This window comes from Buteo buteo, chromosome 1, assembly GCF_964188355.1.
Source record: "Buteo buteo chromosome 1, bButBut1.hap1.1, whole genome shotgun sequence".
Classification (NCBI taxonomy): Eukaryota; Metazoa; Chordata; class Aves; order Accipitriformes; family Accipitridae; genus Buteo; species Buteo buteo.
Window position 1 is genome coordinate 67,032,137 of NC_134171.1, and position 16,183 is coordinate 67,048,319.

The window sequence follows — 16,183 nt, forward strand, 5'->3', positions numbered from 1 at the left end:
GCTCTCTCATATCAGACACAAACCTGAGGAGGTCTTTGGACAGCTTTGCTGCTGTAGTTGGCAGACATTAAAACAATTATTGAATTTTTTTTCCCCCTGTGCATTTCCCAACTTTGAAGGACATTTGACCCTCTCAGTGGGCGCTTAATGTAGGAAGGTACTTCTCTTTTGAAAAGCACGTTAAATGTTTTTCTTTCCACAGTTTTCATAACAGGTTATGAGCATGACAATTTTGTGTTCACAAAGTGGAGGATTAATTTATCAAAAAAGAAGTAATTAAGTTAATGCAATCAGATATAGCCTTTATGTCTAGTTCCCTATTGCCACGGCAGCTAATAACAGGAAGAGTACAGCTCCAGGTACTGAAGTTTGGGCTGGCTTGTTTTGTTCTTTAGTTGAAAGTTGTTCCCTAACTGTCCTGTGGGCAAAAAAGGAATTTCCTCTGTTTTCATCTTACGATTAATTTCAGCTGTTTTCTTTGAAGTATTGTTCAAATGCTTCTCATTGTGCCAAAAGAGTAACTAAGAGCTGTCTTGGCGGGAAATGGGAGGGATAGAGGATGGAAGGAATGTTAGGTTCCCTTTGCTTGAGCTGTGGCTCACTTGGCTCTTCAGAAGTAAGGGTAGGGCTGGGAAATTCTGGATTAAAGCTTGTGCATGCAATTGCTGGGCCTCTTCTGGGAGTCCTGGGGCTCTATCACCAAAATATGGCTGAAATTGCTGCTTGGAATACAGTTAGCTTTAAAGCAGGCTTATGTGCCCTATGTTCAAAAAAGTGAACAACGTGACATTGATAGCCTACTGAAGTGTTGACTTGTTTCTAGCCGTGATATTATCTACCTGAGATCTTGCTAACAGGATAACGCACAAAGACCATCCTTGGTTCCTGTTGCTAGCCTGAATGGTGAAATAGGATGCCTTACCAGATAGCTATGCTGGAAACACTAAGAGCAGATGCTTAGTCATGTATTAGCACAATACTGACTATGTTGCAGGAACATCAGCGCTCTAGGAAGTACCAAACTGGTTGATGTTTCACCAAAAATCCAACCTTGAGCACTATGATTGGATTCTCCATTGTGTTGCATTTGATTTAGTCTGTTATGTAGACTAGCAAAATTAATAGAAAAATTTTCACCTGAGAACAGTTTATATTTGCTTCTTAGAGCTTTAAATGACTACGCAAATTGGGAGGCAGAGAGAAAACATGTTTTATTTTCCTCCATGTTTTGTCAATTTGAGAAAAATAAGAGTAGAGACTGAAATCAAGGACTTTAAAGTCAAAAGGTATTTTTTTCAAAGTTGTGTTTTCAAAGAAAGCATATCTGTAGCCCTTCCTGAATTTGCTGGGAGCTCTAGGTGTTTTAGGATAAAGCCCAAGTTTCCAGATCTATTACGAAGTAATGAGTAATGGTGGCATATGATGAGATAAGTAATTTTGATCTCCTGACTTCACTGAAGTGTTTTAGCAGTGTGAACAGTGACTGGAACAAATGGGCAAGATGTAATCTATGCATGGAAGGAATTCATACCCTTTGCTGCTTCTAAATTCAAGGAATTTAGATACTTGCTTTTTAGAAACAAAACAAACCTTTTTACAAAAGTGAGATTCAAGGTTTGAAAAAACAAACAAGCAAACAAAGAAACAAACAAAGCAACAAAAAGCCCCAGGAAAAAAACAACTGCCTGTGTCCTGAAAAGAAGTTTGAGCCAAACTATTTTTCCTGACAATGGCAAAAGGTAATCTGTGTAACAAATGAAACAGGCATGTGGGACAGCATTCAGGCTGAATTTGAAAAATTAAAATCTAAGACCTAGCTTCAATAAAAGAGGCTCAGACAGTTCACCTAAGATGATTACAGAATGCCTGGAAATGACAAAATGAAAACCATCAACATCTACTTTTCTTGTTTTGGGAACAGTGGGCAACCCTGCAGATTGAGGAGGGAGTAAAAACACGGAAGGTGCTGGCACTTGAAAATTTAATCTCCACTGGTAAGATCTCTGAATGAAAGTGACACAGCACTATTACTCTGAGACTAGAATCTGGTCTCAGAGTGACTTCAGCAGACATCACTGAGACTTGCTGTGTGGCCATCCTATGAGGTGTAATTTTACAGGTAGGGAGCATGAATGTGTTGTCATTCTTCCTGCACAATGCTTCTGTGTTATGCTATGTATATCTCAGGGAAAAATCTAGACACTTTGAAGTTTCTTGGTAGTGAAGTGACCCTTAAATGAGAAGAGTTGGGGGAAGGGAGAAGGGTCTGAGAAAAAATACCAGAGGAAGGTGTTCATTACAGCTGGGAAAAAGTAAAACTAATCAACAGCAGCAAGAACAACAACTATACAAACACTGCCTCAATTTGAGTCAAGGCACCAGGAGGGATCTGCAATCTTGGCAGTGCACTGTTGACATTTCTAGGTGCGTGTACGTATGTTGTTTGGTAAATGACAATGAAGGAGGTGTTGTGCTCAAGGTTTTATTTGCAACTTACTCTGAATGCTTTTCTCCTTTCTTCAACAATTTAGTGGTGTTATATGGCAAAGGGTTAGAGAAATAGCTTGTGGAACTAAATGCCAGTATGTAAATGAGGCATAACAATGTAATTATGGTGCTTGGAGTAGGAGGAGAGCTATTTCTAAAAAGCATGTGTATTTTACTCTTTTTGGAATCCATATTGTCCATTCCACTGTGTGGAAGGAAGACTCATTTCCTCATGCAGGGATCATCCAGAGAGAGGAAACCTCCATGGAAGAGGACATTGCTGACCAGTGCTGAGGACGCTTCAACCTTGCTGATGTTATGTACTTCTCCAAGAAGGGATGTGAGGTAGTTGCAGAAGATGAAGTCACCCAACGGTTCTCCTCTGAGGAACTGGTGTTGGAATTCTCCTCAGCAGAACCAATGCCAACTTGCACCATGTCAGCTGGCAACTGAGCGTTGTGAGGGTCATTGGGATCCTAATTTGGTATTGTCTACTGATGCCTTTTCAGTGAGCCAGACATAATTTGCTGGGATCAGTTTTCATATTACTTTTTAGAAAAGATGTGAAATAATATGCTATTGACTAGTACAGAAAGGAGAACTTGGCATGACTTTGTTTTACAAGTGTCATGTCCCAATTTCTCAGGATGATGACTCAGGTTTGCCGATTCCCAGGTCAGGATTAAGCTGAAATGACACCAGGGATCCTTTAATTCACAAAACTCAATTTTTATTTGCTCACAAGAATTGGCATGCTCACCACCAAAATTGGTATGCTCACAACAAAAACTAGCATGAAACTATATCAGTAAACAGTGCAACATGTGCTAACCATACATCACCAAACATATACTACAGGGCTTGCTTATTTGGGGATCAGTTCAGGGAAGACAATAAGGAGAGCCCTCCCATTGAGTCACAAGGTTCAGAGTGGACCCCCTTGATTTCTAGACTCCTTCTCAGTGAGGAGCCTAGAGGCGGCTGAATCCACTCCTAGTCCCAGACTTGGTCAACAGTTTATGTCTAAAGGGATGAGGTGCAGGGATTATGGAAAAGGGAAAGAGAGAGAGAAAAAAGAGAAAGATGTCACCAGTTCTGGATCTAGCATTGGTTCAGTCAGCCAAGGGGTCTGGTTCCAGTGGGCTTGCGCCCAAGGGGCTTCAGTTTGTGTCCTTTTATCATCCTTGCCCTTCCTTTGGGCAGGCACTCGAACTCATTAGGCTAATTAGGTAGCCTTTGGGCCATGGGCTTGGGGAGTAGCTTCCCCTTCCCTGCAGACATGATCTTTAGCCATACATGGTGAGCTGCCCTGTTCAGCATATTAGAACAGCAGAACAGAACAGGGAGCTGTGCACCCTCCAGCACGCCCTCCCCCTCCTGTTGCTGATGAGCGCTGGTGGGCTTCTTTTCACCTGTGGTTCCTTGCTAGACTGAGTTCATTGTTAAGTAGAACTTGCCCCACCACAGTGTTTGAGACATTTAGTCCTTCAGTTTCTCACAACAAGATGCCATTAAAACTCAAATATCCCCAAAAGGAAAAAAAAGAGGTGCTGAAGATGTACATTTCTCATGTTCCATATGTTTTATTAGTAATTAAGTTGTTTGTAAAATCCAGCAAAAATTTATAGAAATGATCTGCAGATCTTTTTGTTACATAAAGTAACAATTGTTTCAACTGAAAGGATCAGGCTCTGCCTGTCTGAATAAGAGACAGAGAGACTGTATGCTGAACACTTGGGATCTGAAGCAGAGCCAATGTTCTGGGAGCACAGGGCTGGATGTAAAAAAGAGACATCCACTTGGAATGTATTAAATTTTCAGACTCTTAAACTTTTCTTTTAAGCAAAACCAGCCTTTTATCATATTGACCAAACAGTTACAAATATTTATGTGTTTTTGTAAAGAGCAGGAGCTTTTAAAATTTCTTATTCCTTTGATGGGAGTACCGTATATTCAAAACACAGCTGCAGTGCATAGAAGGATTTCATACCAGTCAGTCACATAGGAGAGCACATATGCCTATGTGTAAACTTAGATATGCAGCTTAAGAAGACAACGTTTATGTAGAAATGGCTTCAATATTGGTTTTGCTCAGCCATTAGTAACCAATGATGTTTAATTCTCATGATTATATAGTAGCTTACTGCTTGGGGTGGAAATACATACTGAAATTTCTGGATACATTTTTAAAAATTAAATGATGGGTCCCTTTTGGCACTGAGAAATCTCACCTGAATTGAAGAACCCTAGCCACTACTTGCCATCCTCTTTGAACATGGTGGCTTCTTTACCATGTGATAGCTTCAGATCAAGGCATGGTGCTTTTTGGAAGATAGGCTCCAGGCAGCACAAGGTTTTGTACTCAGTGCAGGACTGATTGAGTAAAAACATGCTCATATTATCCTGTTGGCCTTAACTGGTTTGTATTGCTAATTAGATGCTATTAATTGTAGAGGGAAGCATTGTGAAATCGATCAAAGGGTTAAATGAAAGATTTTCTTGCTTGCTCTTCCAGTTTTGCTTTTTAGCATTTAATTAAGATTATTTTACTTTGTAGTGTCTGCTTGGCTGTTTTCAGCATCCTCTTGCTGGTCTTGGCCACTACAGTAGTAGGACAGTTTCCAAATGGCAGGTAGGAGTTTGCTGAAGGCTCTTTCCATTTCCTTTTTATTTCTTTAAGGATTTGAATTAGTGGGTTGGAATATAAATCTGCTTGAGACTGGAGGATTAATGTGAACTATCAGGGGGTGATTTTTTTTTTCTCTACTGTAAACTCATAGAGCACTATGAAAGAGTATGGCAATGGCATCTGAAAGTGGACATGCAAGGTAAGCCAGATGATAGATACTGATGGAAGCATGTCTTAGAGTGGAAAATAAAGAGCGTGCTCTACTTGAGTCAAAATAGGGCAAGTAAATCATGTATCCTGAGCAATTCCGTGTTAATACTGTGAGATAGTTATGTCCTGTCAGTGCAAAAAAGCCTCAAACATGATTCACCAGCAAAAAAATTTATATTTAATTAATATTAATGAATGAGTCAATAGCAGCTGCTTCCAGAGAAAATCTATAAAACAAAACCCTATTACCTTCTCTGCTTTGAATCTGGTGGGTTTAGAATAGGTTACAGTAGAAGAATGCACCAAGAATATCTTTGGTACCCAATAAGCTCCTCCTGCATGGCATTGTTAGTGCAATTGAATCTTCTTAGTATGGTCTTTGTAATAACAGCTATTGGGAGTAATGTCGAGAGTTGACATTACATTGTTCTATGAGTGACTACTCAGAACTGGAAATGTATCTATGGCTCCATTTATTTTAGAGTTAAATGCTGGCTGAGCAACCAGGTTCAGATGATATGTGCCAAATTAGGTGTCCGATGTCTGTGTGGTCTTGTTCATTTCCACAACAGGTGAGTGGTGCTACCCTGCTCTCATTGGTTTGGTGTTGATTTCTTACAGTATTCAATGTCTCAAGTTTCAGAGCAAGATTCTTATTCCATTACTGCACAGAGACTATGATGGTGCAATTTGATCCAAGAGGCTGTTTAGATCATCTAGACTCTGTCAAGATGTTGGCATGCCCTACTGTGTTTTCTGTTGTGTATTGGCAGTGTATGCGAAGGTGGAGTAGTACTGTGTTCTTGATTAAATATACATTTAGATATTTTTCTCAATGTTTGCTATGAATGTCTGATAATCGTATGCAAGAACATCACCATAAAATGTTCAACTGTTCTATTAGCCAATTTGTTCGGTAACTAGTTCTTCACAATCTCTCCTAAAGTAGGTTATGGACGGTATTTCAGTAAGTTTTTGTAATATCTTGCTTGCTTACTGGTGGAAATTTATGTAATGGAGGTTTCTGAATTTTTGTGTGTGTGTGTGCTTTAGAAAACAAGCAAAATCATGCTGTAGCGTCTTTGCTTTTAGAGTTTTAGTGTCCAAGTAGTCTTTGATATATACCTCTATGAATGGTAATGTCTGCAGCTAAAATGTCTACTCCAGGCAAGTCTTGTATTCTCAGCTGGAAGGAAATTGGTTTTCGTGAAATGCCAAAACTACTGAAATGTGAAGGGACTCTTGAAAGTATGAGGAAAGATGACTTACCTGCTGTAATATACTGCGAGAAGTTTTAACTTGTGTCATAGTAATATTAGTATTTTAAAATGTTTTGTGGTGTTCTACTTTCTGCAGATCTGCAGATGAGCTGTGTGCCTGAAATGCTTTTGTCACTGAAAGTCTCAGTTGTGGATGTATGTTCACTGGATGGGTGACCTGTTGGGGCCTGTAGTCTGGAGGATAAACATTAAGTAATTACTTTTATGGTTGTCACTGCAGGGAAAACAGACCGCAGGAAGGAGGCATCTGTGTAGCCAACCATGCATCTCCATTAGATGTTCTAATCCTGGCCAGTGATGGATGCTATTCCTTGGTATGAACAAGAGAGTTGGTAAATATTGGTAATGTTGAGATGTCCGTAGATGTAGTGTTGGGTAAGAGGATAAACTTACTGGTAGAAAAAGTGGGATTTGATAGCATTCAAACTCGTGTTTAGGACTGCAAAATAATAGACACAGGCACACTTTTGATCAAGAGGATTGGTATAATTTGTGAATGAGCTTAGAAACAGATGTGTCTGTCTTCAGAATTGTTGTGGTTTAACCCCAGCCAGCAACTAAGCACCACACAGCTGCTCACTCACTACCCCCCCACCCAGTGGGATGGGGAGAAAATCGGAAAAAGAAGCAAAACCCGTGGGTTGAGATAAGAATGGTTTAATAGAACAGAAAAGAAGAAACTAATAATGATAACACTAATAAAATGACAACAGCAATAATAAAAGGATTGGAATGTACAAATGATGTGCCGTGCAATTGCTCATCACCCGCCGACCAACACCCAGCTAGTCCCCGAGCAGCAATTCCCCACCCCACTCCCCAGTTCCTAAACTAGATGGAATGTCCCATGGTATGGAATACCCCATTGGCCAGTTTGGGTCAGGTGCCCTGGCTGTGTCCTGTGCCAGCTTCTTGTGCCCCTCCAGCTTTCTCGCTGGCTGGGCATGAGAAACTGAAAAATCCTTGACTTTAGTCTAAACACTACTTAGCAACAACTGAAAACATCAGTGTTATCAACATTCTTTGCATACTGAACTCAAAACACAGCACTGTACCAGCTATTAGGAAGACAGTTAACTCTATCCCAGCTGAAACCAGGACAAGAATCTTATCATTTAAGTGTGGGTGTCTGTTTGCATAGTAACCAGTTTCTTTTGGGCTTGCAGGTTGGCCAAGCACACGGAGGGCTTTTGGGGCTTATTCAAAAATCTTGCATGCAAACCAGTCAGCATGTTTTTTTTGAATGCTCAGAAATGAAAGACCGTCATCTGGTGAGGAAGAAGTAAGGTAGTGAGGTGTTTGCTTAATTGTCCTTCAGGTCTAGTAATTGTGAGGTCCAAGTGTGGGTTGAGACTGTTCTCACTCTGCATCTCTGGTGGGCAGCTGTAGGTTGTCATCAGTGTAAGGTTTGGAACTGCTCCATCAATGAAGGTGCAGGGTGTAGCAATCATCTACTGAACTTTTGATCATTTGCCCTGTAACCTCTGGGAACTTCCGCATTGCCACAATCACCCTGCCTGCCACAGGCAGGAGCCTGTTCATTTAGTTTTGAGGCTGATGATTCAGGGATGTCAGGACAGAAATCGGAGTTCTGTCAGCACATCTGCTTCCCAGATCATGCCTTCCCCTGGTACAGTTTTCATCAGCACCAAGCATCGAAGCTGGTTGTATCTGTTGTGAGTACAGGATAAAGGGACGCTGATAGTAGGGAAAAAAAAAAAAATTACTAAGGTACCACCTAGCTGCTAGAAGCTGAAAGAGCGTCCTGGAGAAGTGTCCCATTTGCTTAATGCCTATAGTGCTCTCCAGGCCTGCAGTATTGATTCCTGGCAGAGGCAGCATGTTGGACTTTAGGGACATGAACAGGATTGACTCAGTATGGCAGTTCTTATATTCTCAGGTGTTTACAGAGACTGCTCTTAGTCATCCTAAATCTTCATGAAATAGGGTGCAATGCAGCTAACATTAAGTAAGTGTCTATGACAGTTTGTCCTTAGAAAAATGGAGAAGGTCCCCCCATGCTGGATCATTCTTACCTTTTTTTGGTATCCGATGTTTTGTTTTTGTTCTTTAATGCAGACTGAAGAGGAACTGCATGCTCTTGAATCGTAGGAAAGACAAGTGTCTCATGAAACAACAGATTTTGTGTGTCAGTAATCTGCTTAGTGGTAATAAATTTGTTTTTAAGTGATACAGCAAATGTAATGAAATAGTGGCCTATCTCTTAACTAGGTGTGGAGAATCATTAGATATATATAAAAATGATATTATGAACCTAGAAGGCATGAAAACTTGAAATATGGAAGATACTTCAGTCAAAAGTTTGACTGTGTTCATAGCTGGAACCTGCCAAAGATAAATGGGAAGTGATTTTTACATGATTCAAGTACCACTTTCTCTGGCTTTGTGTTAATTGGGTTAAAATGGTGAAATAAAACTGTATACCGATTTGTAGAAAACCTACTTTTGCAATTAGCAAGAGATAACCTCTGAGATAAAGGCCTGAAACTAGCACATATCCTGGCTGAGGCTACTGACTGGCAAGGGGCAATTGGGCAAGTGCTTTTCTTGTCCTATGTAAGAGATAATGGATGTTTAGATTCTTGGCCAAATACAAATATGAGTCTTCTATGAAAATGAAGTATACACTGAAGTTTTATTTTCTCTCCACAGAATTAGAGAACACATTGCAGATAAGGCCAAATTACCCATTTTAATTTTCCTGGAAGGTAGGAAACAACTATATTGATTTTATTGCTCTTCTCACTTCTTGCCACTGAGTGCGGTTTATTATACCCAGTCTTTACAAGTGAGGTGTTTGTTTTTACTCTGTAGAATTAATTAGCTCTTGTGAGATATTAAAAATCAGATTCTAATATTTTACAACAGTTTTATGACAGTCTGTTTGCTTTAGCATATAGCATAATGGAAGAGAGAACAGGCTCTGGGATTGTTTCAGAACTATAGCTTACTTTCTCCCTTAGCAACTTAAGTCTCCTTAAGACAGTTTAGGATCCATTTGGTGATACTTTTCTTAGAGTGGATTAAACTCTTCATCTGTTTTAATTCTGGCCGGGTACCTGAATAAACAACACATCAGTAATGATGTTTGAGAAGGGAAGCTTTGAGGTAGGAGGGACCATCCATCCAGTAGCAATCAAGGTAATGTATCTGCAGTTTTCCAAATGTGGAAGGATTATTTGCAGAAGCTTCTCATGTCAGAGAAGCTATTCATGTGTAAACCTTAAAAAGGGGTTTGTTCTGTGTGAATAAGGTACTGAATAAGCCCTGAGAAAATGGAATCTTTTCGTGGTGCACACTGTCTTGCAGTTCAGTACAGTATGGGCAGTGTTTCACTGAGTGTTTTTACAACTGGTTAGGAGCAACCTGAAAAGCACAGTTGGCAATTGCTATACTGTGTGTTCAGTCCTGCCAGCTCTTTCTGTCCTAGGGGTCCTGGCTCCTGTGTGCTCTGGGGATAAAGGCACTTTTCTTGGCACTGCCAAAGCTTTCTGAGTAGCTTTTGCCAAGTCACCCTAGCTCTAGATATGTTAGTTACTTTTTCTGGAACTATAATGTTGCCTGATCTTACGGAAGTTAAAACTGGTTTGAGCGTTTTCAAGGAAACCTTTGTAGTCAGCACATCCGTAGATGACAAGTCTTTACATTTTGAGTAGATCTATCTGATTATAGTAGAGATGTCACAGTTTGGGGTCCTGCATTGATTGTAAAGGTTAACTGTTATAAACTTCTAATAAATGTTGAAATGTGGAGCTTTACTCTGAATTTACTGCTGCTTTTAGGAGGTGTGATTAGATTTGACCCTGATTTAACAAGTTGAACTGTGACTTTGTGGCCAAAAAAAGAGCAGCTTTCGTGATTTAAACTAAAGTAGCAGATCATGCCCTTTCACTTATTCTTGTCTTCCCATATGACCCCTGCTTTGGAGATGTGTTCTGGAACAGCACAAAGTATTCCACGATGACCTATATTTTTAACATGATGACCAGCTGGGCTATTGTCTGTAATGTGTGGTACCTGCCACCAATGGTCAAAGAGTTATTTGTGCTTTCATGTTTTGCAAATGCTCATAAAACATTGTCTGGGAGGAAGTCTGCGTTACTGCGCACGGCGTGTTGCCATTACGTTTGTGAATCTTTATTGACAACTTTATGGACAAAGGCCAGAAAGCAATACTGTAACCTCAAAATTAATTGAGCATGGATTTATGTGGGTTAGTTATCTTCAAGTAAGAACTACACTTGCAGAGGTTCAGACATTTCTGCACGATGTTCCCTGTTGTTCCCAAACAGCTTCTTTACTTGGGTACAGCTGCCTTGCTTTCCTCTGGTCCCGGAGACTAGAAGAGATGTTAAAATGTGGTTTTATGCTGCAGGATTCCTGCCTCTCAGCCTGGCACCGACCTCCCTTTTTTACTCCAGAAGGGATATATAGATTTAGTCCTTCTCTTCACTCCATACCGGGGTGCTTCTGCCTTCTGTGTCCCCCCTTTACCTCCATCTGCACAGCTTCCACCCACCTCCTTGTTTCTCAGCCCTGCAGAATATCCAGCTAATCCTTTGCCCAGCAGCTTTACCCCACAACTTGGCACAACCTCTCAGCCCACTGCCCCTGGATACTGACCTGATGCTGGCAAAGTGGTTGAGGCCTTTGCTCCAGCAATGCCCCAGTTTGGTACTGCCTACCCCAGTCTTTGCTCAGCCCTAGTCTTGGCAGGGAAGCTGCTGTAGTGTGTGTATCTTTAGTCCTCTGCAGTTCAGGCAGTCTTCTTCGAACTCACAATAATTCACTGATCCTAAATACACCAGGCCCCAACCCTGCTCAAGGGACCCCATCTCCTCCAAGGTGATCCTGTCAGTGTGTTCCCAGCCTCAGACTGATACTGAAGTACTGGGAGCAGATGCATCCCCTGCTCTGGCCAGACCTGTGGCCTCATGCTGCATGTTGTCTGAGATTGCCCCAGAAACCACAGAGCCTCCCACATAGTTCTTTTTGGCACTGAATGGTGGTAAACGGGGCAGCATTCCCCAGGACCAGCTGGAACTGCTCTGCAGGTCACATTTGGCTTGTAGGCCTGGCATAAACCCAAGTGCCTGCTGTCTGACAAAAAGTACGTCTTTAAGTGAGACATCGAGAAAATGTTTAAGTTGTAAAGCAAATCATTCATATATTTTTTTCAGGAAGAGGAAGATGCTGTTCACTTTGCCAACAGAGTCAAGGCTGTCATTGCTGCTCAGGGAGGAATGTCTGTGCTTCCTTGGTGAGAAGCAGCACCTTTGAGGTTGAGTTTAAAGCATGTTTAGGTGTTCTGTATTCTGAGACATTAACCTGGAATCTTTTAAAACTTCCTCCAGATCTGCTTTGCTTGGGTTGTAGTCCATCACCCTTACTGACTCTGAGTCAGAAAATACTACTTTATTCCTTGGACAGTTCTACTAGAATAAATAGACTAATATAGTATAAAAAGAGAAATGGAGCTGACAGGTGGATCTAGCCAGCAGGTATTATTTGGTGAAAATGAATTATTTGCCTGTTAAATGCTGGATTAAAGGAAAGGCATTACTTTTGTTGTGTGCTAAGTCTTGGCAGTACAGATCATTTAGCATTGTATTGCAAAAGCCACCATTTAGGGTGAAAACTGCTTTGAATATGTAGTCTAAATATTGTAATGTTTTTCTGCCTTGACCCTGAAGTGAGCTCAAGGCTGTTTCTCTTCTGTATCTTTCAGGGATGGGGGACTGAAAAGGAAAAAGATCAAAGAGTCTTTCAAGGAAGAGCAACAGAATAAATATTGCCAGATAGTAATAGAAAGTGGAACTGTGGGAAATGGAAATGTTTGTTAGATAGTATTTATTTTATCTCATTTTTCCATGATGTATCCCCACCAGAAAATGGGCTATTTTTTATACTAAACCCAACATATTTTCCTTCTGTCCCTGTAAGATATTTTGCATATGACACAGCAGGGAAACTATAAAGAGATAGTATTTTTTATTAAATAAGGATATCATTTTATAAATAGGAAGATTTACAATATGCTAGTAAAATTCTCTCTGATGTTGAGTGAGAAGAATCTGCAATAAAAATACTCAGGCTCATTAAAGCACTGTTTTTTTAAATCTTTGAGTTACCCTGAGGACTTAAATGGTAACTTCTTAACTCATAATAAGACAATTCTGTACTCCTAGCCTCTGTCAATGGCTTGGACTAGCAGTTTTCCTGTGAGCCACAGTCACTGTGTTGCTGTAGAGATAGATCTGATGTCAACAGACATTAAGCAGTTCACCAAAATACATTTTCCAAATTGCAAGTTGGAGAGGAAGTGTTGGATGTCAGAGGGAAAGAGGCAGTTGCTGACTTTCCTCTCCATGTCAGAAGACCAGGGACGGCAACATAGGAAGTTTTCCAGGGTCCCACTGACAAACAGCAGAACAGTGTCCAGGGCAGCACATCCCTGATGCCTGAGCATGTGATGCTGGGATAAATTAGTTACAGCCAAGGACAATGTCATAGAAAAATATATCATATTTTTAAATTATGTTGTGTCTTCTGATTTTGCTATATCCCTTCCTGTGTCTGTTTGAATGCGTTACACAAATTAAAGAAAACCTATGACACGACCTCTGTTATCCTCTGTTGCAATTATTTCTGGATAGCCACCTGATTGTGTTACCACTTGATATGAAGGCTACTGATTTGCCCTCTTGACAAGCCCACCCTCCAAAAATAAATAGAGCAAGTGCACTTAAAGAATCTAAGATGGCAATATTTCTGTCACCTATAGTATTTCTTTGTATAAAATATTTGCGGTCCTGTTAAGTAGCTCACACATGGAAGAATCTCGCTTCTTTAATGATCTGAATGTCACTAATGAAGCACACACAAATAGTTGTTATTTTGCCCAAGTTGCTTTAAGACAGATGAGTCTGTTAGGACAGTTAACAAGGTTTACATGTGTTTTGGGTTGGGGGGGGTGGCAGTGGGGGAGGGGACTGCAGGGGTGGCTCCTGTGAGAAGCTGCTAGAAGCTTCCCCAGCTCCAAATTGGACCCGCCTCTGGCCCAGGCTGAGCGCATCAGTGACAGTGGTAGCCCCTCTGGGAGAACAGATTTAAGAAGGGGAACCTGCAGTGAGTAGCAGGATTGGAATGTGAGGAACACTTATGCAGATACCAAGGTCAGTGAAGAAGTGGGGGGGGGGGGGAGGAGGTGCGCCAGAGGAGGGGATGCCTCTGCAGCCCATGGTGAGATGTCAGGCTGTCCCCCCCAGCCCATGGAGGTGAATGATGGAGCAGATGCCCACCTGCAGCCCGTGGAGGACCCCATGCTGGAGCAGGTGGATGCCCCCAAAGATGGCCGTGACTCCATGGGAAAGCCCGTGCTGGAGCAGTGTGTTCCTGAAGGACTGCAGCCCGTGGAAGGGACCCATGTTGGAGAAGTTTGTGAAGGACTGTCTGCTGTGGGAGGGACCCCACGGTGGAGCAGGGGAAGAGTGAGGAGTCCTCCTCCTGAGGAGGAAGGAGCAGCAGAGACAAGGTGTGGGGAGCTGACCCCAACCCCCATCCCCTGTTCCCCTGTGCCGCCGGGGGGGAGAGGAGGTAGAGAGAACCAGGAGCAGAGTTGAGCCTGGGAAGGAGGGAGAAGTGGGGGTAAGGTGTTTTAAGATTTTGTTTTTACTTCCTAATATCCTTGCTTTGATTTGACTTGTAGTAAATTAAATTGATTTTGTTTCTTCCCCAAGCTGAGCCTGTCTCTTGCCCGTGACCATAAGTGGTGAGTGATCCCTCCCAGTCCTTGTCTCGACCCACGAGCCTTTCTTTATATTTTCTCCTCATCCCACTGTGGCCAGGGATGAGGAGTGAGCGAGCGGCTGCGTGGTGCTTTGTTACTGGCTAGGTTTAAACCACAACAACATGACAGCAGCCTGTTGACTGAGTTCTCAGCAGAGATGGAGGACCTGTCGTGGTGAGCACAGATACACCGTGCAGAAAGACATGTGCGCAGATATAACACTGCCTATCCTGGAGAGTCTAGAAAACTAATATTCAGGGGAAGGGCTAACAGAAGTGATAACTGCCCTGAGGCTGCATGGCACAGAAGTAGCATAGAACTGAGCTCTCCTTCTGTGGCCTGGCCTGGTGTATCATCCCTTGGTTTAGTTGCTACAGGTATGTGAATTCTCTTGGTGGATCAGTCAGTCCAAATTTTGGTGTCATAGGTAAGCAGTAGGAGAAACTGCCCTTTTAAAAAGCTATGAGCCACCCAGGTAGGGAGAGTGCTAGCAGTATGTCTACAGAGGAAAATTGCTTCAGGCTCTCCTGTTGTGAAAGAGGTCTGCTTGCTCCTGACTGTTGCAAGCTGTACTTCCATGTCTGTTGAAGCTGTTGATGTAGTTTCTCAGTATAAAAATCTGAAGAAATGTGACAGACTATCCTGATAACTGTTAATTCTCTTCAGTGTGCCAGAGTTTAAAATTGGGAGTTTTTCTTTCTGTGTGACTGATGTCTGAGAGTTGCTAATGGAGACTGCAGTTGTATGCAAGGGGTTAAGACAAGTGTTGGAAGCATCCTTCCCACACTACTCTGTGACTTCTTCCTGCTTAGTGGTAAAAGGGGAGACAGAACAGGCAAGAAGGGCCAGAGACAGGAAAAGATGGGAAGATGAAGAACTGTTGGAACAGAAATTTTCTCATTTGGGGTCTGCTTCTGTAAGAGATTAGGAGATGATATGCCTTTTTTCCTGTCCTGCAACAGTTCCCCAGCTCACCAAGAGAAGAGCCCTTGGATGCATGATCCTCGTTATAGTTATGACTCCAAGTCTTGTAAAAGTATATAGCTCAGACCTCTGAATGTATGAGTATTACATGTCACCTGTTGAGCTGTGGGGGGAATGGTTGTCTGTATTTTATCTGCCGTTTTTTGGCTGTTTTGACAAAAGCTAAAAACTGTGAAGTAAGTAGTTACATGTATGGAATAGGGAAATTTAAAGCAAATGATGAACCCACAAACTTGTCAATGACAAGAGTGAGGTGTGCTTTGTTAGCTGCTGGTAAAAATGCCAACCTGACTTGAAATAGAGACTACTTTGTCTTGCTCTGCTTTGAAGTAATGTTTCTGGTTTTTGGTGGCACTTTCTTTACCTACCTTCCATGTCCCCCTTTCTCTTGATATTCTGTATTTTGTTTGCATTTATCAGCAGTGGCCTTGGCAATTGCTTTTAACTGAAATGGTATATTGCCCCTAGAGTGCTGAGGTTGTGGAAAAATTTATTGTTTTCCAAAAGGACACCACAGATACGTGTGTCTTCCTCCTCCAGCAGGAGGGCATGGTAACAGTAAAAAGAACACATTCTCATGATAACATGTGAGTGGGAAGCTGGTAAACTACAGCTTATTTTTCACAATCAAAGAACTCACACTTGTGTTACACTTCCTCTTTGCTTATCATCCACTGGCCTTGCAGGAACCAGGCTTCTAAACTGTTTGAGCTCCTTTTTCATTCCATACCTTTGCAGGATCAAATGCAGCACAGTCTTGTGCTAGCTTGTGCCAATAGGTAG

The 16,183-nt window shown here is 41.7% G+C and overlaps 1 pseudogene; it reads left to right on the top strand.

Moving 5' to 3' along the window:
- The window catches only part of LOC142034074 (glycerol-3-phosphate acyltransferase 3-like), a 20,971-nt pseudogene extending 7,398 nt beyond the window's left edge, over positions 1 to 13,573 (top strand).
- Positions 13,574 to 16,183: the final 2,610 nt, after the last annotated feature.